This window comes from Carcharodon carcharias, chromosome 2 (genome assembly GCF_017639515.1).
Source record: "Carcharodon carcharias isolate sCarCar2 chromosome 2, sCarCar2.pri, whole genome shotgun sequence".
Classification (NCBI taxonomy): Eukaryota; Metazoa; Chordata; class Chondrichthyes; order Lamniformes; family Lamnidae; genus Carcharodon; species Carcharodon carcharias.
Window position 1 is genome coordinate 140,244,376 of NC_054468.1, and position 25,738 is coordinate 140,270,113.

The 25,738-nt window shown below is 43.7% G+C and overlaps 1 protein-coding gene across 4 annotated transcripts in view; it reads left to right on the forward strand.

The window, feature by feature from the left end:
- The window catches only part of agpat4 (1-acylglycerol-3-phosphate O-acyltransferase 4 (lysophosphatidic acid acyltransferase, delta)), a 180,198-nt gene that overhangs the window by 12,178 nt on the left and 142,282 nt on the right, over positions 1 to 25,738 (forward strand). The window lies entirely within an intron of this gene.

Consider the following 25,738-nt stretch of genomic DNA (forward strand, 5'->3'; position numbering starts at 1 on the left):
TGAACCTGCACTGCCACTCAAAGGGCTGAATGGCCTACTCCGGTACCTAGTTCTTATGTTCGTAGTTTACCCTTTTACATGGGGATTGGGGGGGAATATACTCTGTGTGATTTTCTGCTGCCGGATTTCTTTGGAGAGTCATTTGATATCTGGACATTATGCTGTCACCTTCATTTGCAAGCAGGACTGTAAACTTTCATCCTTCAATTTTCTTTTTGTGAAATTCTTAAACACTTGCTCAAACTGGAGTTGAATTTATATCCTCAATCTAAGGACCATAAGACCATAAGACATAGGAGCAGAAATTAGGCCATTTGGCCCATCGAGTCTGCTCCACCATTCAATCATGGCTGATAAGTTTCTCAACCCCATTCTTCCACCTTCTCCCCATAACTTTTGATCCCCATACCAATCAAGAACCTATCTACCTCAGTCTTAAATACACTCAATGACCTGGCCTCCACAGCCTTCTGTGGCAATGAATTCCATAGCTTCACCACTCTCTGGCTAATGAAGTTTCTCCTCATCTCTGTTCTAAAAGGTCTTCCCTTTACTCTGAGGCTGTGCCCTCGGGTCCTAGTCTCTCCTACTAATGGAAACATCTTCCCCACGTCCACTCTATCCAGGCCTTTCAGTATTCTGTAAGTTTCAATCAGATCCCCCCTCATCCTTCTAAACTCCATTGAGTATAGACCCAGAGTCCTCAAACGTTCCTCAAACGTTAAGCCTTTCATTTCTGGGATCATTCTCGTGAACCTCCTCTGGACCCTCTCCAGGGCCAGCACATCCTTCCTGAGATACGGGTCCCAAAATTGCTCACAATATTCTAAATGTGGTCTGACCAGAGCCTTATAAAGCCTCAGCAGCACATCCCTGCTTTTATATTCTAGTCCGCTCGAAATAAATGCCAACATTGCATTTGCCTTCCTAACTACCGACTCAACCTGCAAGTTAACCTTAAGAGAATCCTGCACTAGGACTCCCAAGTCCCTTTGCACTCCAGATTTCTGAATTCTCTCCCCATTTAGAAAATAGTCTATGCCTTTATTCTTCCTACCAAAGTGCATGACCTCACACTTCCCCACACTGTACTCCATCTGCCACTTCTTTGCCCATTCTCTTAACCTGTCCAAATACTTCTTCAGCCTCCCCGCTGCCTCAATACTACCCGTCCCTCCATCTACCTTTGTACCATCTGCAAACTTAGCCAGGACGCCCTCAGTTCCTTCATCTAGATCATTAATGTATAAAGTGAAAAGTTGTGGTCCCAACACTGATCCCTGCGAAACTCCACTAGTCACCAGCTGCCATCCTGAGAAGGACCCCCTTATCTCCACTCTCTGCCTCCTGCCAGACAGCCAATCTTCTATCCATGCTAGTACCTTACCTCTATCACCATGGGTTCTTATCTTACTGAGCAGCCTCCTGTGCAGCACCTTGTCGAAGGCCTTCTGGAAGTCCAAGTAGATAACATCCATTGGCTCTCCTTTGTCTAACCCACTCGTTGCCTCCTCAAAGAATTCTAACAGATTTGTCAGGCCTGACCTCCCCTTGATGAAACCATGCTGACTTTGCTCTATTTTATCATTCACTTCCAAGTATTCTGAAATCTCATCCTTAATAATGGACTCTAAAATCTTACCAATGACCAAGGTCAGGCTAATCGGCCTGTAATTTCCCATCTTTTGTCTCACTCCCTCCTAAACAGGGGGGTTACATTAGCGATTTTCCAGTCCTCTGGGACCCTTCCTGACTCCAGTGATTCCTGAAAGATCACCGCTAACACCTCCACTATCTCTTCAGCTATCTCTTTCAAAACATTGAGGTGTAATCCATCTGGTCCAGGTGATTTATCCAACTTCAGATCTTTCAGTTTTCCTAGTACCTTCTCCTTGGTAACGGCCACCATGCTCACCTCTGCCCCCCTACTCTCTTGAACTTTGGGGATGTTACTCGTGTCTTCCACCATGAAGACAGACGCAAAGTACCTATTCAATTCCTCCGCCATTTCTTTGTTCCCCACTACTACTTCTCCAGCGTCATTTTTCAGTGGCCCAATGTCCACTTTTGCCTCTCTCTTACCCTTTATATATCTAAAAATACTCTTGCAATCTTTTATAATACTGGCTAGTTTACCCTCATATTTAATCTTCTCCCTCCTTATTTCTTTTTTAATTGTCATCTGTTGGTCTTTGTAGGCTTCCCAATCCCCTGGTTTCCCACTGCTCTTTGCCGCATTGTATGCTTCCTCTTTAGCTTTTAAGCTGTCCCTAACTTCCCTTGTCAGCTATAGCTACCTCGTCCTCCCTTTAGTATGCTTCTTTTTGCTAGGATGAATTTTTGCTGTCTCCCAAATTACTCCCAGAAACTTCTGCCATTGCTGTTCCACTGTCTTTCCTGCTAGGCTCATCTCCCAGTCAATTCTGGCCAGCTCCTCCCTCATGCCTCCTGTAGTTGCCTTTATTCAACTGTAATACCATTACATCTGATTCCAGCTTTTTTCCCTCAAATTGCAGAGTGAATTCTATCATATTATGGTCACTTCCTCCTAAGGGTTCCTTCACCTTAAGCTCCCTTAGCAAATCTGCCTCATTACACCTCACTAAATCTAGAATTGCCTGTTCCCTAGTGGGCTCCACCAGAAGCTGCTCCAAAAAGCCATCTCGCAGACATTCCACAAATTCCTTTTCTTGGGATCCACTACCAACCTGATTTTCCCAGTCTACCTGCATATTGAAATCCCCCATGATCACTGTAACCTTGCCTTTCTTACAAGTCTTTTCTCTCTCCTGGTGTATCTTGTTCCCCACATCCTGACTACTGTTCAGAGGCCTGTACATAACTCCCATTAAGGTTTTTTTACCTTTGCAATTCCTCAACTCTACCCACGCAGATTCTACATCATCTGACCCTACGTCATTTCCTGCTATCGATTTTAATTTCATTTCTTACTAACAAAGCAACCCCACCCCCTCTGCCAACCTGCCTATCTTTTCGATAGGATGTATATCCTTGGATATTTAGCTCCCAGTCCTGATCTCCTTGCAGCCATGTCTCTGTGATGCCCACCACATCATACCTGCCAATTTCAATCTGCGCCACAAGCTCATTTACCTTATTTCATATACTGCGTGCATTCAGATACAACACCTTCAGTCCTGTATTTCCCGTCCCCTTTCTCATTGTCATCCCTTTATCTGATGTGCTTAAAGTTAGATTCCTAGCCCTTTCCAAACACTCTGTCCTGTTTTGTGTTCTGGAGACTTCAATAGGCTCTCCTGGGCTCTCCTTTCTTTTCAGGTTTTTCATAATTTTCCATGAAGTTGAATCCACACACACACCCCCGCCCCCCTCCCCACCCCACACGCTAACCTGCTGCTTTGTTTCCCATTAGTCATACTTCTTGGAGTTTTACTCTTCCCTCCCCCCACCCACTTTCTAGTTTAAAGTCCTGTTCACCACCCTATTTACCCTTTTCGCTCCAACATTGGTCCCAGATCGGTTCAGATAGAGACCGTCCCAACGGTACAGATCCCTCCTGTTCCAATACTGATGCCAGTGCCCCACAAAATGGAACCCCTCTTTCCCGCACCACTCCTTTTGCTACGTGTTTACTTCCCTTATTCTCGCGTCCCTATGCCAATTTGCATGTGGCTCGGGTAATAATCCAGAAATTATAACCCTTGAGGACCTGTTCTTTAACTTAGCTCCTAGTTCCTGATAATCCCCAAACAGGTCCTCTTTCCTAGTCTTACCTATGTTATTTGTCCCGACGTGGACCACAACAACTGGACCTTCCCCCTCCCTCTCCAATATCCTTTCAAGCCAGTCAGAGATATCCCTCACCTTGGCACTGGGCAGGCAACGTACCATGCGGGACTCTCACTCCTGCTTACAAAGGATGCAATCAATTCCCCTAATTATAGAATCCCCTACAACCACCACTTGTCTTTTTGCTCCTCCCTCTTGAATGGCCTCCTGTGCCACGGTGCCATGGTCAGCCGGCTCATCATCCTTACAGCCCTGTTCCTCATCCACACAGGGAGCAAATACCTCGTACCTGTTGGACAAGGTCAAGAGCTGAGGCTGCTCTGTTGCTGAACACAGGATCACTCTACCTGCCTCACTTGCAGTCACAACCTGCTGACCACTGACCGAACTTGAGGTACTTAATCTACCGGGTGTGACTGCCTCCTGAAACAAAGCGTCCAGGTAACTCTCCCCCTCCCAGATGTGCCACAGCTTCCGGAGCTCGGACTCCAGCTCATAATTCTGAGCTGGAATTCCTCCAGCAACCAACACTTGCTGCAGATGTGGTCACTGCAGCTCGCAATGGGATCTGCCAGCTCCCACATCATACAGCTACAGCACATCACCTGCCCAGCCATCTCGACTTAGATAATTGTTTTTTCTCAAATTTGGTGCAGATTTCCTACCAAACAATCAGATCACAGCTTTCCTGTGATGTCACTATTTCAGTTTTGGCTTCAGTTACTCTGTGCCCCGAGGTCCGCTCCGGTGCTCCTCCCTCCGAGTCTGCTCCCTGGAGACAAGGCCGCGAATCCCCGAGGTAAGCTAGATTTATACTCACTGCTCCGGTGCTCCTCCCTCCAAGTCTGCTTCCAGGATTTACTCACCAATCAGCTGCTTTTTCTTTAAAATCCACTTTCAGAAGAGTGTCCCTCGCAGGTCTGGTGCACTCCTGAAGGCACTGCCTCTTCCTCTCTTTTTTTAGGTTTGAGGAGGAGGGAGTGATGGAAACACTACAGTAATGTAATGTTTGGGGCTATTCCATTCTTTGACAGTGGGTCTTCCTCAATTCCCTCCTGAGTCGCGGTGGCTGCAGTGACTTCTCCCAGAATGCTTCAGTCACTTCTCACCAGCACCCTTTGTTGGATGCCCTTCCTCCTGTTGAGTGCAAGAGTCCTTCTCCTCGATTCCCTCCTGGGTCGTGGTGGCTGCGGTGACTTTTCCCAGAACGCTTCAGTCACTTCTCACCAGTGCCCTCTGTTGGATGCTCTTCCTCCTGTTGAGTGCAAGAGTCCTTCTCCTCGATTCCCTCCTGAGTCGTGGTGGCTGCAGTGACTTTTCCCAGAACGCTTCAGTCACTTCTCACCAGCGCCCTCTGTTGGACTGGTGATATTTGTGGCCATTTTCATTGTTCTGTCCCCCCAATGGTCTTCACAGATTAAGGCATGTCTTTAATTTTTTTTTTGAATAATTTCATTTGTTTTTAAAATCACTTACAACTGCTGAAAATGTGATAAAGGGTTTCTTCTCGTTTCAGTCCTGAGCTGCTACAAAACAACTGAAGTTGAACTACTGATTTCACCCACATAATGAACATGTTCCTAGATTTTTCTGCCTTGTTCTTCAGTTCCTCTACTTTCTTTCAGGCTTCTCTAGCTGGATAACTTCTGGTTAAGGCACTGTGCTTTTTAGTGAAATGCCCCTCAAGATTTGATTTGTTGACAAATTTCGCCTTGCAAATAAGACACACAGGAAGGCCAGCCAAATTTGGGAGCTGCACATTAGACCCCAGGAAGGTGCAGGTTGCTGAACCCTGATCAAGGCTGACACTCCAGTTCAGTACCGAGGGAGTGCTTCACTTTGGAGGTTTTAACACTTCACACGAGATGGCATCAAGTCCATGTTTTCCCTCTCAGGTGGAGGAAAAGGATCCCACAGCATGACTTTGAAGAAGAGAAGGGGACTTGTCCAGGTTCTGGCCAATATTTGCTGTTTGTGCTACATTACAACAGTGTCTACACTTCAGAAATAGATTAAGTTGGTTGTGAAAGGCGATATATAAATGTAAGCCTTTTTCTTTTTACAAAGTATATTATTTTTGTTTTTATAACTTCTAAAGACTTTTGTATACAATTTATGAAAGAAAATAGAAGCTGAATAAATGTATTTAATTCTTGTTTGACATTTTAAATGATGAGGTCCTGTACAATCCACCTTTTCAGAAGCCCAGAACTTTGTTAGGCTGTACATAGTCCACTACAACAGACATCTTGCTCCATCCTCCTACTCGATACTTTGTATAGGTTTAATCGTATTTGCTGAAATTGTGTATATTAAACATGTCAAATTTGAAGGAAATATGTTGTTTTAAAAGTTTTGGGGGGTTGGGAGGGAAAACAATGATTTTTATATGCACATCACATGCACACTGTGCTATTTAATAATCTTGTCCCCTGCCAAGTCTTCTGACAAACAACCAATATTGGCATTGCATAGGTACAGCAATCTGTATTGATATATAAAAGTGAAGGTGTAGTTATAGCATTTGTGCAATATAAATCTGTTTCACATGAGCACTAAAGGGAGACACAGCTAATCTGGGTAATTTACGGGCTAGTTAATTAAAAATCTGTGATGTAGGGTTTCTACTTAAATAGTCAGTTATACAGCACAGAAACAGGCCCTTCAGCCCATCGTGTCCATGCTGGCCATCAAGCACCTATCTATTCTAACCCCATTTTCCAGCAGTTGGCTGGTAGCCCTGTATGCTATGGCATTTCAAGTGCTCATCTAAATACTAATGTTGTGACGGCAGTGTGTTCCAGATTCCAGTCACCCCCTTGGTGAAAATATTTTTTTCTCAAATCCCTTCTAAACCTCCTGCCCCTTCAAGATGAAGCTACTAAAGATCTAGATAAGGAGAAAATAATTAGAAGCAACTAATGGAGATTTCAGGAAGCTGCAAAGAAATATTGATAAGGTGATGAAATTGGAGATGCAATTCATTGTCAGTAAAACTGCTGTCATGCTTTAGTAAGAAAAATACAGCTGTTACCAAGAGTCTTGCATTCATCTAGCACCTTTCATGACCAGCAGATGTCTCAAAGCACTTCACAGCCAGTGAGGTACTTTTTTGAAGTGTAGTCACTGTTGTATGTTACCTACATTACAACCAATTTAAACAAAGAAAAATCCCACAAACAGCAATGGTTTTGGTCACGCTGATTGAGGTATAAATATTGGCTAAGACACCCTGAGAACTCTCCTACTCTTCTTTGAAATAGTGCCTTTGGATCTTCTACATTCACATGAGGGCAGACAGGGCCTCGTTTAATGTTTCACCTGAAAAGACACCTTCAACAATGCTGCGCTCTATATCAGTATTGCACTAGAGCTTCAGATTTGTATACTCAAGTTTTAAATGGAGAAGTGAGAGGTTTGTATGGAAAAGCTGGGAGACATAAAAGAGCAGTGGGATTTGTAGGTTCCTCTTCACAAGCCATTAAAAGTAGCGACTCAAATGGTTCTGGTCATTAAAAAGCTAATGGAATATTGGTTTTAAGGCAAGAGGTGTAGAATATAAAAGTTGAGATGTAATAGTGAATTTGTCAAACTTCAGTAAGAACATAGTTAAGCATACTGTATACAGTGTGATCTCAAGGATGTTGAAGTTATAGAAAGGGTACAGTGCAGGTTTATTAGGATGCTTTCTGGTATGAGAAAATACAAATATAAAGGAAGAGTTAGAAAAATTAGTTGCTGTCAGTAGAACAGAAGATTATGGGGTAATTTTGAGGCATTTACAATTATGAAGTTAGGGATGAAGCAGCTAGGAATACTTAAAAAAAACTAATACTGTGGATGCTGGAGATCTGAAATAAAAACAGAAACTCAGGTCTGGTAGCATCTGTGGGGAAAGAGAAACAGTTAACGTTTCGAGTCCAATAGGACTCTTAAGAGATTGGGTGAATTTTATCAGTGGCTGCTCACTGTTTCTGATAGTGGAACTGGAAGTGTGTATCACTCTTGCTTTTTCCTGTTTCCCACATGATTCCAATTAAAATACAAAGTGTGGTGGTGTGCTCAGGAGTCACATGCAATTACACAGTGGGGGAAGCTTTTCAGTGGTGAAACCTGTTGTCAGTTGACAATGCAACAGGTAGGGGCAGGCTATAAAAGAGCCTCCTGGTCAAATGGAGGCTCCGCATCACAGCCAAAACTTTCCTGCTCAACTCCATTGCCATTAATAAGTAAGACTTATTGAGAGTACAAAGGTGGCACAATGTAGTTTTTTTTTTCAAATTTAACTTTCACTTGCAAGTATTTCACACTGGTTTCACTTTATTCATGTTGCATCATCATTTTGTTGAGACTAGCTTAGAGATCTAAATGTACTGACATGTCTCATCATTGGCACACATTGATGGTTACAGGGGAGTTGGGGACATTTTCCTTTCTTCCACAAGAAATTTTTTTTGCTCACTCTTTATTGAATGTTTTGGTCAGTGCCCAGTGTTGTTTACTTGCAAGTCTGGACATGGCTGATTATTGCAGACTCAGCTGGCCCTCCCTACCATGCACTGTAAAGGAGATTGTCCAAGATCACTCAAAGCCCTGTAAGGACTCTGCCAGCCAACACCCTGAGACCCACATTTGGATAGTACTGACATCACCCTTATCATCTTACTTTGACTGACTCTGTTCCCCAGCATGCCCGACCCTTCCCACTTCAGTCCTCCCATGTTGCTGATCCTATCTTCTGTCCTCGGATCCCTCTTCCACTCCTCCATGCACCCAAACCTCAACCTTCCAACCTCCAACACCACCCCCTCCGACCCTTGACCTGCCTTTCCAATCCCAAGTCTCCATGCAAGCTGCCATTCTCCTGCTCCCCTCCCACAGAATTTAACAAGGAAAATGGCTATAATAGTTAGATCTGCTGAGTTTTTCCAGCATTTTCTGTTTTTATTTCAGGTTTCCAGCATCCGCAGTATTTTATTTTTATGTTAAGGAAAACTGCTGACCTCAGACACAACTGCACAAAGCCAACTGGTGTGCAACACCTTGAAATAGATGTGAACCAGGAGCCACGAGATTCTTGTGCGCCTCTGACTTCATCATGAAGCTAGGATATAGTTGATACTAATGAGTAATTGTGGTATGCAAATGTATTATAAGTACGAACCTGCCACAGAATGGTGTGAGACCTGACACCCTGCTGCTTTAATCTCTGCATCTCAACCTGCTGTCAGAAAATTGAAATTTCACATCCTGCCTAATTCACTCACCCCACACATCACTTTTCTGCTCTTGTGGGTTCCATAAAAATCCCCCCTTTCCTGATAGAGTTTTTAAACATAGCTGTGCATTTTAAATTTTGACTCTAGGCTCCGCTTCCAATGTAGCTAACGAGACAAAACTAAAGAGCTGATACCGTTTATTGATAAATTGGTTACAATTTCCTCAATGATGTGGAAGAATTTAGTGGAGATTTATGGAACGACAGTTTTAATTTTTACTTTTTCTCCTTTCCACTGCTATTGTGCTGTGGCTCAGAGTCATTCATGGTCACTGCCAGCTGAATGGACCAATGACTTAGAATCTTTTCCTGCTAATTTATTATAGTGAGTCCATGCCAGTTGGCTGTTTTCATTTTACCTAATTATCCTCCTGCTGCCCTTCACTCAGACTCTGGAAAAAATGACTTTCTTACCTGAACAAGTATCTGGAAGGTGACTGGTTATAACCACATGTCAACACATGCTCATAAAATAAGCCCAGCCTTGTAATTAAGCTGCAATATTGACTGCATTACAAACTACAGAAGATAAGCAAATGTGCAGATGGAAAATTAATTTTCTATGTCAACAATCAAGTAATTAGAATTAAAATATGTAAATAAAAAGAATTTGCATCTGAAGGCTTAGTGCCTTTCTTGCTATACACAGATATAGAATTAAAAGTCTAATTTTTCAATTGGGTATAAACTTGACTGGAAGTGGGAAGTTGAGAGAGTGGCACCCTCTTGACCCAGTAGTGCGCTGGCTTGACTTGTTCTTCCAATGGGCATATCACTTGACTAATCAGGTTAGGAACTATCCTCTGAATCAGAACTTGCCTTTCAGTGGGCAGGCTGCTGAAAACAGGCTGCAGGGTTTAAAGTATGATTTGGTCAAATTGGAGTAGAGTGTAAACTTTAACAAAATATTCAATGTCTGCAAGGAGTGCTGGAGATCAGAAAATACTCCTTTTCTCAGATGTCAACCTGATGAAGCTACAACACAGGACTACTTCCATGTCAAACAGTGGAAGCAGCATGCGATAGATAGCTAAGCGATCTCGCAACCAATGGATCAGATCAAAGCTCTGCAGTCCTGCAACATCCAGTTGTGAATGGTGGTTGTCAATGAAACAACGAACAGGAAGAGTAGGCTTGATAAATATCCTCATCCTCATTGACTGGGGGAACCCAGCACAGCAGTACAAAAGGCAAAGCTGAAGCATTTGCAACCATCTTTAGCCAGAAGTGCCAAACGGATAATCCATCTCTGCTTCCTCCTGAGGGCCCCAGCATCTCAGGTGCCAGGCTTCAGCCGATTTGATTCACTCCACGTGATTCTCTACCCCAGAGAGCTGCGACTGAGTTATGTTCAAGACAAAGATTGATTTGATAGATTTCGCTATATTAAAAACATCAAGGGATATGGCGATAGTGTGGGGAAATGGCACTGAGATAGAAGATCATCTAGTAGGCTTGAGGGCCCAAGTGACTATTTTCTATGTTCCCATTATCAAGAAACGGCTGAAGACACTGGGTATTGAAAAGGCTCTGGGCCTTGACAACATTCTGGCAATAGTGCTGAAGACTTTGTGCTCCAAAACTAGTCGCATCCCTAGCCAAGCTGTTCCAGTACTGCTACCACACTCTCATCTACTTGACAATGTGGAAAACTACCCAATGCCTCCTGTCCACAAAAAGCAGGACAAGTCCAATCAGCCAGTTACTGCCCCATCAGCTTCCTCTCGATCACCAGCAAAGTGATGAAAGGTGTTGTTGTCAGCGCTATCAAGTGGCACTTGCACAGTAATAACATGTTCAGTATGGGTTCTGCCAGAGCCACTTGGCTCCTGATCTCCATTATGGCCTTGGTCCAAACATGGCCAAAAGAACTGAACTCAAAGGTAGGTGAGAGTAACTGCCCTTGACATCAATTTTGCCAAGGCTCCTTGATATCACACTCAGTCAAATATTGCCTTGAAGTCAATGGGAATTGGGGAAAACTCCACTGGTTGGAGTCATACCAAGCACAAAGAAGATGGTTGTTGGAGGCCAATTATCTCAGTTCCAGTACATTACTGCAGGAGCTCCTGCAGTAGTGTCCGATGTGTAACCATCTTTAGCTGCTTCTTCAATGATCTTCCCTCCTATCATTTAAATGGCTTACCTTCTCCAGGGCAATTAAGGATGAGTAACAAAGCAATGCTCACATCTTCTGAAAGAATTTTTTTAAAAAGTGGGGCCACGAGTACTCTCTAGGGGAAGTGGTGAAGGCCTTCTTTCCAGTCAGCACAAAAAATACAGCGTGGGAGAATGGAAGGAGGTCACAACCAGTTTGAATGCCATTAGCATCACTCCCATTTACCTGGATTTAATACAGAAAGACATTTTAAAAACCTTAGATCAGATAGGGTATGAGAACACCACATTAGTGCAGTGTTCTAAGCATATTTTGGTACTAATAATTATCTCCCCATCATACCATATTAAAATCCTTCAAGCCTTATTACAAATGATATTTACACAAGAAGGGTGCACTTGGCACCCTCTGGTGTCACCTGGAAATGTTATTTCACTTATATCCCTACATTATAGCCAAAAAGGATCTTCCTGTCTAAAGTTGCATGGTCTTTTCTGATACCATGCAGTTGTCCATTTCTGTACCTTCAAACTCTCCCCTTGGAGAATACTATGAAGTAATTGAAAGACTTGTAGCCTGATTAACAGTCTGGCAGGCTGTGACATGAACTCTTGTTCCATGGCTAAAAGCCATCCTTGTGTGCCAGCTATAGGGTTGTTGGTGGTATATGGCAGGAGGGTTTTATAATTTGCTGACCGGTGCACCACAGCAACCCTCAGCATCCCTGGTTTAGAGAGTGGGAAAAATCAACTGAGGCTTTGTATACACCTGATTTTCCAGTGACTATGTGGAGTAGCGAAGACACAATTGGGATAGCTCTTCAGGATCACCCCAGTGTCCAATGCCCACTGTCTGAAGATGAAAAGCAGTATTCAAAGCAGCTGCAAAAGCAGAACCAGAGCATTGTTCAATTGAACCTGCCTCCATTATCATTCCAGACCTTAACCATACTGCAGGTGCTGTAAAATCTGGAATGAATACCGAATGCTCAGCAGGTCTGGCAGCAGCTGTGGAGAGAGAAACGACTTAACCTTTTTGGTCAGTGGTGTTTGAGCATTTTTTTGTTTTATAGTGAAACACCATGCTAGTTGCTGCCAGAACCTAGACAATCCTGGTGAACTTTATCCCGCTGAGGTGACTCGTGCCGCCGTTAATTCAAACCGAGCTTTTTGTTCCAAGCCTGCGCTCTCGAGCCGGATGGGTAGCGCGTGGCCTCGGTGGGGGCGGGGGGACTGGCCAGCCCCGGGCTTCCTCGCTCCGTTCTCCATCCGAGTCAAGCAACGCCACCAGCCGCCCCACACCAAATGGACGTGTTTTTTTTAAAGATGACTGTCTCAAACTCAGATTTCAGTCAAAGTTGACAGCCTGAGCGGCCGTGGACAGAGAGAGAAGGCTGTTAAAGTTTTTAAAAGAAACCGCTGAAAGTGCGGACAACAATGGAAAGAAGCAAGATAAGTTGACAGAAGGTGTGGCGAGCGGGGAAAGTGCTTTCACTCGCCCCTTTAGTAGAGAACCAAAAGGTTGCCTGCCTGCTGATGGTATATTGGTAAGCACAGGGTGGAAGAATGAACCCAGTTAGGTTGGCATTGAACACCTTTGCTTGCCCTGGGCAGCAGCGTTATGGGTTAATCAATCAATGGCTGTGTAATTTATTGCGCCTTCTCAGGACATACAAAAGTACTTCCTTGGCTATAAAGCCCTTTCGGAAGTGCAGTCGCTTTTATCATGTAGGAAACCTAACAGTTTGCATAAAGCGAGCTCCCACAAACAGCAGTGTGACAATGACCTGATCTTTTATGAAGTTGGTCGAGGGATATATAATGGCAAAGACACTAAGGATAACTCCTCCTGCTCTTCAAAATAAATCTTTTACTTGAACCTGAGTGAGCAGCTTTAACATTTAATGTTTACCGTCACATCCAAAAGTTGGTACTTCTGACAGTGCAGCATTCCTTAAGAGTTTAAAATTACACTCTTGTGCTACTGTGCACTATTAAACAGATACCTGTGGCACTGGCATTACACAGTAGAGATGTCCAACTTGTCATATTAAATACAGAGACTATAAGTGTTCCATAATTTAAATTTCTTTTTAAAGTTTTAAATACTTGTTTTTCTCCCCTTCCAAGTGAATGTTGTACAGTTCTGGGCACCACACAATAGGAAGGATGTAAACGTGTTGGAGAGATTGCGGAAGAGGTTTATGAGAATGGTTCCAGTGATGAGACATTTCAGCTGTGAGGAAAGATTGGAGAAGTTGAGACGGTTTTCCTTGGAGAGGTGAAGGCTAATAGGAGACTTGATAGAAGTTTTCATAATCATGAGGGTGTGGACAGAGTAGATAGGGAGAAACTTTGAGCTTGTAAACGGATGGAGAACCAGAGGGCACAGTTTTAGTGTTTCGCAAAAGAAGCAAATGCGAGGTGAGTTTAAATACTTTTTCACACAGTGAGTAGTTAGGGTTTGGAATGCACTGCCTGGAAGTGTGGTGGAGACTGGTTCAATTGAGGCATTCAAGAGAGCATTGGATAGTTATTTAAGCAGAAACAATGTGCAGGGTTACAGGGAAAAGACAGGAAGTTGAGCATTTTAACTTCGTGTCAGAGAGCCAGTGCAGACATGATGGGCCACATGGCCTCCTTCACTGTAACAATCCTGTGATTCTATGTTTGAGGATCCAAATACATTTTACTGTAATAAAGCAAAGTACTGCAGGTGCTAAAAATGGTGGAAATACTTGGGTCTGGCAGCACCTGTGGAGAGAGAGAGAGAAACAACTAATGTTTCAGGCTTATGCCCTTTTCCAATTCTGATGAAATGGAACAGGTTTTAAACAAATATAGGGGTAGGGAGTAAAATCAAAAGGGAAGGCCTGCATTAGGTGAGATTAAACAACAAAAGGGCAAATGATAAAGCAAAATGATGTGGTAATAGAACAAGTAAAGAAACAAAAAATGGGTTAAAGGAGATGTAAGTGGGAAAAGCAGAAATATCTCGTCAACAGCTGTCATGCAAAAATAGGACAAACACCCACATTTTTCCTCTTCCTATTTCTTTTTAACATCCTGTATTCTGTACTTATTTCTCATGCATGTGAAACTTTTCTCTCATTTTTATCTGTTTTACCTTTCATCTCTAACTCTCACCTTGTTTCTTTCTCTTTTTGTTCTTTGTCTCATCTCCTCATTCTCTCTTACTCCCCCAGCTTCTTGCCTCTCTCTCTCTCTCTCTCCATCTCATGTTAATAATGGTGAGTTATTTTTTTTTGTTTCATTGCCTGTACAAACTCCTGTACAGTTTGTAGGGCATAAAAGGCAGGAGGCTAGCTGGGAGAGCATTTGGAAAGGTGACATAGTAAAGGCATGGTTTTGAGTCTTGATAACGGAGGGGATGAGGCAAGCGTAAAGTTGGGAAATAGAATGAAGATGGGAAAAGAGCTGCTGGTGAAATGGGTGAGTGGCAGAAACTAAAATGGGAGTTGACCAGCACATAAAAATTCCCCACCAGTAGAATGGTATCAGTGGCAAGATTGGACTTAGGAGAAGTAGTGTGCAGAGGTTTATGGGAACAAGAATAATTTGGTTTTTCCAGCATTATGCTGAAATAAATTTTACTCCTCAGACTTAATGTTATACAGACTGCTTGAGAAGTTAAATAATTTAGGATGAAAAGAGATGGGAAGGTAAATGTGTGGTTTTAAGCTAGGGAGATGGGGAAATAAGGATGTTAAAGAGGCACAAGATAACCATGAGGCTTTAGGTAAGAGACTAACTAAACAACGGTGTCATTGTCTTCCCGTACTATGAGATCCAGAAAGAATTATAAGCAGGATAAGTAGTAAACAGCAAAGATAGAATTCAGATGTAGTACAGGGGAAAAAATAAACAAAAAGGTCTTGTACACAAATGTTAGAAAGGATAAGATGACAGAGAAAAAAATAAGAGACTTGTATTTATATAGCACGTTTCATGATCACCGGATGTCTTAAAACACCTTGCTGCCAGGGAAGTTCTTTTAGACATGTAGCCACTGTTGTAATGTATGAAATGTGGCAATCAATTTGCTCACAGCACAAACAGCAATTTGATAATGACCAGATAATCTGTTTTTCTTTGTGATTGGTGATTGAAGGATAACTTTTGACCATGGCTAAGACATTGGGAATAATACCCCTGCTCTTCAAAATAATGCCACGGACTGTTTATGTCCACCTGAGAGTGCAGACAGGGTCTCGGCTTAACATCTCAGCTAAAAGGCAGCACCTCCAACAGTGCAGCACTCCCTCCATACTGTTAATGGGACGTCAGCCTAGATCTTTGTGCTCCAAGCCCTAGAATGGAACTTTTAAGTTCTGCCTCAGAGGTAAGAATACCACTAACTGAACCATGGCTGACACCTTATTGGAAGGGTTAGTACAAACCAGCGAGGTGGATGTCATTGCTATAATGGGAAACTGGTGAGGGATAGATGGACAAACGGGATATGGTACATGAAAGGCAAAACTATTTAGAAGGCAGAAGTAAAGGGGAGGAGCAGCATTACATAGAAAGGAACTCAAAGTTGTATGAAGGGCAGAACACCAAAAGGGATGGTTGGGGGAGAAGATGAACTCATTTAGTGTATGGTTAAATTAACCAAAGCAAGGAGAAACTACTGGTGGGAATTTGCCACAGACAGCTAACACTTACAGCTGACATTGAATGGATATCTTAGAGAAGAAAGGAAAGAATCAGCCGCAGGTAACTTTTAAATACTGGAGGATTTTCAATATGCTGATAAACGGTCGTGTTTGGCTAATCCTGTTGGTAATGATAGGGAAATTTCTGGATAGGGAAAGAGATTTGCATGCCTCAGGGGGGGGACAAGATAAGTTGTATTGGAATAGCAATGGGGTATTATAATAGCATTTGTGGTTGGGACCACCTTGGGGATACTGTCTATAAGATTCAAGATGGGGGTTGGGGAGGTGGCCATTAAGAAGTATTATTTGTCCATTAAATTCTGGGAAGCCAGGTTTTAACAGGAAGCACACACAAACAAGAATAATAGCTAATAGATCTGATTTAAGTTAATTGAGAAGTCTAAATAAAAGTAGAACATGCTGGAAAAACCCAGATCAGTTTTTATCTGTGAAGAGGAGCCAATGCCAACTTGTGTTCTTCCGGTATTTTCTATTTTTATTTTGGTTTTCCAAAGTCTGCCATCTGAACATTTTTATGATAATTGAACAGGCAGTTGCTGATTGTGTAACTGGGATTTGTAGGAAAATTAGCATGTGCTTGGATTACAAAGCAAACAACTGAGCTTCAAATTGGTAAGAAAATACAAAGGACTGACCAACCATTTTTAAATGGACAGCAGAGGGAATAAAAACCAGAGTTCCAGATCATAAGAAATTATAGTCCAGTTTAGTGAAGATGTAAACATAGCCAAAACGTTAGAACAATTCTTTTTTTCTGTTCATTATTTGAGTTGGAAGAAAAACAGTATGGAACACAGCAGATGGGTGTTCTGAGTCAAAAGGAGGAGGGTAATAAAACTAACATTTCCATTGATTTGGCAGCTAGATACACGAATAAGATTCAACTAATTTAAACACTCGGCCAAATAGGATACACCCAAGAATTCCAGGAAGAGCTAACAACACGATGAACAGAGATGGCTAGGGATTTGCTAGAAAAGGGCATAACAGTGGAGTACTGGAGAATAGCAAATGTAAAACTTGTATTTTACAAGGAACCAGGACACCTGGGTAACTAACTATGTTCAGGCATCAGGACCAAATAAATTTCTGGAATCATTGTCAATGTCAAGACAGTGGAAGACTTGGAAAACAATGATTCAACAGAGTACTTAATGCAATTGAATGAATTAACCAATATGTGGATAAAGATGAAAACATAATGTAATGTAATTTAGTAAGGAATTTGATATGCTACCTCACAGAAAACCAGTGCATAAAATAAACACATTGTATTGGTAAGAGTGTAGTAAGATGGAATGAATGTCAGTTTCGAGATGGGAAACAGCAGTTCTGTGTGGAGAAGTGTGGTGATAGACTCCTGCAGGCCCGGTACCCAGGATCAGTATGCTTCAATGTTTATAAATAATGAATGAGAGCATACCAGCAGTTACATCTGAAAATTTGTAGATTACACTAAAGTAGCAGGAATAGGTAGGGGGAAAGTGGATAGAATTTACAGGAAAACCTAAATTGTTTGTCAGCGGGGGGAACACACATGCAGTTGAATTGTAAAGTAACGCACTTGGGAATAAAGAACAGGCAAAGAAATTACAGCAATGGGAAACCATTGGTGAATATAGATCAGAAAAGGACTTTTTGGAGCACAATACATGGATCCTTCATTGCATCAAGTCAATATTTGGACGCTGTCAAAAATGTGAATAGGATTTTTAAATTCTTTTCATGGGATTTGGGCATTGCTGGCTAGGCCAGCATTTTTATTGCCCATTCCTAACTGCCCTTAAGGAGGTGGTGGTGAGCTGACATCTTGAACTGCTGCAGTCCAATTGGTGTAGGTACACTCAGTGCTCTTAGGGAGGGAGTTCCAAGATTTTGACCCAGTGACAGGAAGGAACAGCGATTATAATTGAGTCAGGATGGTGTTTGGCTTGGAGGGGAACTTGCAGGTGGTGGTGTTCCCATACATCTGCTGTCTTGTCCTCGTAAGTGGTAGAGGTTGTGGGTTTGTTGGGTTGCACTAAAAGAAGAATTCCCACCATTATATTGAGTATTGCTCAGGTCTTGCCTGGAATGTGTGTAGTTTTGGATCCCCTGGTATAATGTAGCTGAATTGGACAAGATACAAAATAGTCAAGATAAAAGAAGAAGTCAATGCATGCAAAAGACTCGAGGATTAATTACTTTTCTAATTAGGGGAAAGACTGAGGGCTAACAATTGAGGTATTCAAAATAATACAGTTCAGAGATAAATTAGGAATTTGATTTGATATGATATGAGATGGCTTAAACTAATGTCCCATTTGTTCTCCTGCGAATAGGTAGATTTCGATGGATGTAAGGAAATGCTACTGTTCAGGGAGGGTAGTTGGTTAATGAAACAGTTTGATGAAAAATGTTATAGAAAGGACAGGACTTGTATGCAGATAAGTTAGTATCTTCTGTTCAAAATTGGGAAAATATCTGCATTATCAGTTGCAACTGTTAGGACATCAGGAAATTGGACAAGATTTCTTTTCTAGCCTTGAGTTTTAAGTATTTCTGTATGATACCAGACCCTGTAGTTCTGGTGATTACCAGGAGGAAGCAGTGTGAAGAGGAGGGAGAAGGGTGGAATTTTGACTGCAAGACCAGGAGGAGAAAGCATTTTGGTTATATGTAATGGCTTTGTTGTGACAAGTACGATCCAAATCCGGAGAAAGCAGGATAATGAAGGTTCACCACTGAAGAGAGGAGTTAAAATGTGGATAGAATCAGTGTCAAAAAAGTAGAAAGTGTGAGGACAATGAGGGGCAGCAGATGTAGTCAGGGTAATAGGTACTTGTGATGGATGAAATATTACACTGGACGCTATTTTTAGATTCTTATTTTCCCAGAACTGACCTCCATCCATCTGAGTACATTTTTTTTTCCAAGTTCTTTCGGTTCTTAGTTTGAACCTACTCTTCATACGTGATGCTGCAAGATAAATATATGAATATATAAGTTTGTGACAATGGAGGCCAAGCTACAAGATGCATGCAAATTGGTAACAATTTTTCTGACCTGCCTTTCTTATTTGCATTTTCAATATGGTTGCCAACCCTCCAGGATTGGCCTGGGGTTCCCAGGAATTTAAAGATAAAGCTTCAGAACACTGCTGCAAACAACCTGGGAGAAAAATCGTACAGGCATTTACAAAAACTGCACCTTTACATTTTTTATCAGTTTAAAAAATATTGGATGTGGGCAGTTTGGCTGTTTTGACAGTCAAGAATTATCCAGTCAATTAACAGTCTGTTCACTCTATGCTTAGAATGGGAAAATGGTACATTACATGGCTGGGTGTGCTGGGTGAACATTGGTGTGGGCAGAATTAATAGAGATGAGCTCATGTGATGAAAAAAGATGGACCACCTGGCATCGACCTAGGCACCGGATACGACAATGACAAACTCAGCCCTGCCGACCCTGTAAAGTCTTCCTTACTAACACCTGGGTGCTAGTGCCAAAATTGGGAGAGCTATCTCTCAGACTAGTCAAGCAACAGCCTACATAGTCATCCTCATGAATCATACCTTACAGATAATGTCCCAGACACCACATGTCCTGTCCCACTGGCTGGACAGACCCAGCAGAGGTGGGGGCACAGTGGTGTACAGTCGGGAGGGAGTTGCCCTGGGAGCCCTCAAGATCGACTCCGGACCGCATGAAGTCTCATGACAACAGGTCAAACATGGGTAAGGAAACCTCCTGCTGATTACAATGTACCGTCCTCCCTCAGCTGATGAATCGATGCTCCTCCATGTTGAACATTGCTTAGAGGAAGCACTGAAAGTGGCAAGGGCACAGAATGTACTTTGGGTGAAGGACTTCAATGTCCATCACCACGAGTGACTTGGTAGCCCATGATTGACCGAGCAGGCCGAATCCTAAAAGAAATTGCTGCTAAACTGGTTGTGCAGCAGGTGATAAGGGAACCAATGAGAAGGAAAACATACTTGACCTCATCCTCACCAACCTGCCTGCTGCAGTGCACCTGCCCATGACAGTATTGGTAGGAATGACCACCGCACAGTCGTTGTGGAGAAGAAATTCTGCCTCCATATTGAGGATACCCTCCATTGTGTTGTGTAGCACTTTCGTGCTAAATGGGATAGATTTCGAACAGATCTAGCAACTCCAGACTGGGCATCCATGAGGCGCTGTGGGCCACTAGCAGCAGAATTGTACTCGAACACAAATTGTAACCTCATGGCCTGGTATATCCCCCACTCTAGCATTACCATCAAGCCAGGGCATCAACCCTGGTTCAATGAAGAGTACAGGAGGGCATGCCAGGAGCAGCACCAGGCATACCTAAAAATGAGGTGTCAACCTAGTGAAACTATATCACAGGACTCCTTGTGTGCCAAACAGCATTATCAACAAGTGATAGACAGAGCTAAGCGATCGCACAACCAATGGATCAGATCTAAGTTCTGCAGTCCTGCTACATCCAGTCGTGAATGGTTGTGGACAATTGAACAACTCACTGGAGGAGGAGTCTCCACAAATATTCCCATCCTCACATGTGGAGGAGCCCAGCACATCAGTGCAAAAGATTTACAGCAATCTTCAGTGCTATGTGGGAAATCCGAGACACTCCTGGTAGCTTGGATGACCATACGTGCAGAAGCTGCCTCCTACTGGAGCAACTCAAGCTCTGGGTTTTGGAGCTTGAGCGACAGCTGGGGTCACTACGGTGCATCCATGAGGCTGAGAGGTTCGTGGATAGCACGTTTCAGGATGTGGTCACCCCACAGCTTAAGGAAGTGTAAGCAGAGAGGGAATGGGTGACCGCCACACAGAAAGGGACCAGGCAGGTAGTGAGGGAATCCCCAAGTGAATCTCGCTTGCAAACCTTTTTTCAGCCTTGGGAAAACGGTGAGATTGATGGTTCCTCTGTGGAGGCCAACCAGAGCCAAGGCCATGGTGCTGTGGGTGGTCCAGCTGCTCCAGGGGTGGGGGGAGGAAGAAGTGTGGAAAGGCAATATATGGTAGGGGATTCATTAGTGAGGGGAGTAGACGGAGGCTTCTGCGGCCGTAGACACGACTCCTGGTTGGCATGTCGCCTCTCAGGTGCCAGGGTCAAGGATGTCATGGAACGCCTACAGGGCATTCTGGAGGGGGAGGATGAGCAGCCAGAGATCATGGTCCATGTTTGGGAAGAAAGAGAAATGAGGTCCTGCAAGCAGACTTTAGGGAGTTAGGTAGGAAATTGAAAAGCAGGATTTCAAAGGTAGTAATCTCCGGAATACTCTCAGTGCCACGCAGTGCTGAACATAAGAACAGAAGGATAGAGCAGATGAATGTGTGGCAGGGGAGAGGGCTTTGGATTCCTGGGGCATTGGGACTGTTTCTGGGGGAGGTGGGACCTGTACAAGTTGGACTGGTTACATCTGAACAGGAACATGACCCACATCCTCATTGGGAGGCTTGCTAATGCTGTTGGGGTGGATTTAAACTAATTGGCAGGAGGATGGGATCCTGAAAAGTAGTTCTGAGGGGAGGGAAGTTAAGACGGAATTAGAAATTGAAGCGCTACTAAGTGAGGCTAGAAGGTAGAGGAAACATAAGCTAAATAAGAAAGAAGTGAGCTTAGCAATGCTAAATGGAATATATTTTAATGCAAGGAGCCTGATGAATAAGTTAGATGAGCTGAGGGCACAGTTAGGCATGTGGGAGTATGATATCATAGCTATGACCGAGACTTGGCTAAAAGAAGAGCAGGATTGACAGCTCAACATTCCTATTTTGGGTTTTCAGATGAGATGGAGAGGGATAGAAGAGAAGGGGGTGTCGCAATATTGATCAATAAATCAATTATAGCAGTGAGGAGGGATGATATCTTGGAAGGATCATCAAATGAGGCCATATGGGTAGAAGTAAAAAACACAAAAGGGGCAAACACACTGTTGGGTGTGTACTATAGGCCCCCAAACAGTCAAGGAGTGATAGAGGATCAAATATGTAATCAAATTTCAGAGAAGTGTAAGAATAATAAGGCCGTAATAGTGGGGGATTTTAACTACCCAAATATTAACTGGGATAGTTTTAGTGTGCAAGGTAGGGAGGAAGCAAAGGTTGCATCCAGAACTTTTTTTAGCCAGTACGTAGAAAGCTCAACAGGGAGGGAGCAGTTCTGGACATAATATTTGGAAATGAGCCCGGGCAGGTGGAAGGCGTATCAGCAGGGGAGTATTTTGGAGATGATGACCATAACTCAGTTAGATTTAGGATAGTTATGGAAAAGGATATGGTTGGGCCAGGAATAAAAGTTCTAAACTGAGGAAAGGCTATTTTACTAAGATAGGATGTGATTTGGCCCAAGTGGACTTGGAGCAGCTACTTGCAGATAAAACTGCAGTGGGAGGCATTCCAGGAGGAAATAGCGAGAGTACAGGGCAAATATGTTCCCGTAAAGACAAAGTTCGGGGTGGGGGGGGGGGGGGTGGGCATGGGGGGGGTGGGGGAGGAGGTGGGGGGGTAGTGGCGCAGGGACCAATTCCTAATAACCCTGGATGTCAAGGGACATAAAGGTTAAGATTAAGGGAAAAAAGAGAAGCTTATAGCAGATACCGAGGACTCAATATGGCAGAGTCCCTAGAGGAGTAAAAAAAAAGTGCAGGGGGATCCTAAGTAACACCGTGGAAAGTGCTGAACATCAGAGGGACCTTGGTGTGCATATCCATAGATCCCTGAAGGTAGCAGGGCAGGTAGATAAGGTGGTTAAGTAGGCACATGGGACACTTGCCTTTATTAGCCAAGGCATAGAATACAGGAGCAGGGAGATTATGCTGGAACTGTATAAGACGCTGGTTAGGCCACAACTGGAGCACTGTGTGCAGTTCTGGTAAACCCATTAAATGAAGGATGTGATTGCACTGGAGAGGGTGCAGAGATTTACCATCATGCTGCCTGGGCTGGAGGGTCTGAGCTATAATGAAAAATTGGATAGGCTGGGGCTATTTTCCTTGGAGCAGCAAAAGTTGAGAGGGGACCTGATAGAGCTGTATAAGATTGAGAGATATTTAAGAAGCATTTAGATATTCACTTGTGTTGCCATAGCCTCCAGGGCTATGGGCCAAGTGCTGGAAAATGGGATTAGTGTAGTCAGATCTTTGTTGACCGCCGCAGACACGATGAGCTGAATCGCCACCTCCTGTGCTGAAAACACCTGAGTCTACCACCACCACCTCAAGGGCAACTAGGGATGGGCAATAAATGCTGGCCCAGCCAATGAAGCCCACGTCCCGTGAATGAATAAAATAAAAGAAATGGTTGAAGTCACTGGATAGTGCAAAGGCTGTGGGGTCTGACAACATTCCGGCAATAGTACTGAAGACTTGTGCTCCAGAACTTGCCATGCCCCTAGCCAAGCTGTTCCAGAACAGCTACAACACTGGCATCTACCCAGCTATGTGGAAAATTGCCCAGGTACGTCCTGTACGCAAGCAGGACAAATCCAACTTGGCTAATTACCATCCCACCAGTCTGCTCTCGATCATCAGCAAAGTAATGGAAGAGACATCAACAGTGCTTTCAAGCAGCACTTGCTTAGCAATAACCTGCTAACTGACGCTCAGTTTGGGTTCCACCAGGGCTACTCGGCTCCTGACCTCATTACAGCCCTGGTTCAAACATGGACAAAAGAGCTGAACTCCCGAGGTGATGTGAGAGTGACTGCCCTTGACATCAAGGCCGCATTTAACTGAGTGTGGCATCAAGGAACCCTAGCAAAACTGGAGTCAGTGTGAATCAGGTAAAACTCTCCACTGCTTGGAGTCATGCCTAGTACAAAGGAAGATGGTTGTGGTTGTTGGAGGTCAGTCATCTCAGCTCCAGGGAATCACTGCAGGAGTTCCTCAGGGTAGTGTCCTCGGCCCAACCATCTTCAGCTTCTTCATCAATGACCTTCCTTCCATCATAAGGTCAGAAGTGGGGATGTTCGCTGATGGTTATGCAATATTCAGCACCATTCACAACTCCTCAGATATTGAAGTAGTCCATGTACAAACGCAGCAAGACCTGGACAATATCTAAGCTTGGGCTGACAAGTGGCAAGTAACATTCGTGCCAGGCAATGACTAGCTCCAACAAGAGAGAATCTAACAATTGCTCCTTGACGTTCAATGCTTTACCATCACTGAATTCCCCCACTATCAACACCCTAGGGCTTACCATTGACTATATAAATACCGTGGCTGCAAGAGCAGGCCAGAGGCTAGGAATATTGTGATGAGTAACTCATCTCCTTACTCCCCAAAACCTGGCCACCATCTGCAAGGCACAAGCAAGGAGTGTGATGAAATACTCCCCACTTGCTTGGATGAGTGCAACTGCCACAACACTTGAAGCTTGACACTGTCCAGGACAAAACAGCCCGCTTGATTATTTATGGATGTGGTGCCACATCAAGCGGCCTGTTTTGTCCTGTTCGGTGGTACACCTTGCTGCCACTGCCATCGATGGTGGGGGGAGTGAATGGCACCACATCCATAAACATTCATTCCCTCCACCACCAACGGCAGTAGCAGCAGTGTGTACCATCTATAATTTCTACTGCAGGAGTTCATCCAGGCTCCTTAGCACCTTCCAAAACAACGATCACTGCCATCTAGAAGGACAGGGGCAGCAGTTAGATGGGAACGCCACCACCTGGAAGTTTCGTCCCCTGCCGCACTTACCATCTTGACTGGGAAATGTATTGCCGTTCCTTCACTGTCGATGGGTCAAAACCCTGGAACTCCCTTCCTAACAGCACTGTAGGTGTACCTACACCACATGGATTTCAGCAGTTGAAGTCTGCTCACCATCATCTTCTTGAGGGCTACCAGGGACGGGCAATAAATGCTAATCCAGCCAGCGAAGCCCACATCCTGTGAATGAATTTTAAAAAAAACACAATTGCAAACTCTAATCTTCAAGTACACCACCGGAACTGCTGATTATTTTCCTTGGCTTATTGAGTGGTGTATTTTATAGTCCAGGAAAAGAGTGTATGCACACAACACAGATGGTGAATGTACAAGTGGCACTCAGTAAATAACAAAGGAATCGTCATATATTATTTTGATCAGTAAGAAGGTACAATGCATTCTTAACATACGAGTTCTCTGTTTATAATCACTTCAATGAATGTATATTCCAGTTGCCAACTGGAAATTTTTTTTTGTATTCTTTCACGGGATGTGGGTATCACTGACTAGGCCAGAATTTATTACCCATTCCTAATTGCCCTTGAGAAATAGTGGGTGCTGCTGCCTTGAATCAGTCCATGTGATGTAGGTACATGCACAATGCTGTTCCGTGGGCGGGGGGGGGGGGGGGGGGGGGGGGGGGGGGGAGGTGAGGGGAGGTGTGGGGAGGAGGGGGAGTACTAGGATTTTGATCCAGCGACAGTGAGTTTGTGCAAATGAGGCTGTATGAGGGGTGAGCGAGCCTGGGAGGGCCTGATGAGTGAGTGGGTGAGAGCTGGAGCTCAGATTGGGAGTGAGCCAGACACACATGCACCCTGACCCCTCCCCCCTAAAACTATCCATAAAGCAGCCCAGGAGAGGAGGAAAACCCAACCTGAAAGGCAACCAGCTTTCAACCCCTGCTTTTGTGTGAATTGTGCTGAGGCAAGAACAATGTGCCGCCAGAAGCGAAAGCAAGGTCAGTGTTTTGTTAAACCCAATTCCTTAGCTCAGTCCCGGTCTCCACCATTTCCCTGGTGTCCAGGACTTGGGTCTCTGTGTCTCTCAAATGGAAAGGCAAAAAAGTACTTGGTGCTTTTTAATGGTCATTTTTATTACATTTTAAAAAATGATCAATGTATTGCTTTGCCATTGTTTTTATTAAATTT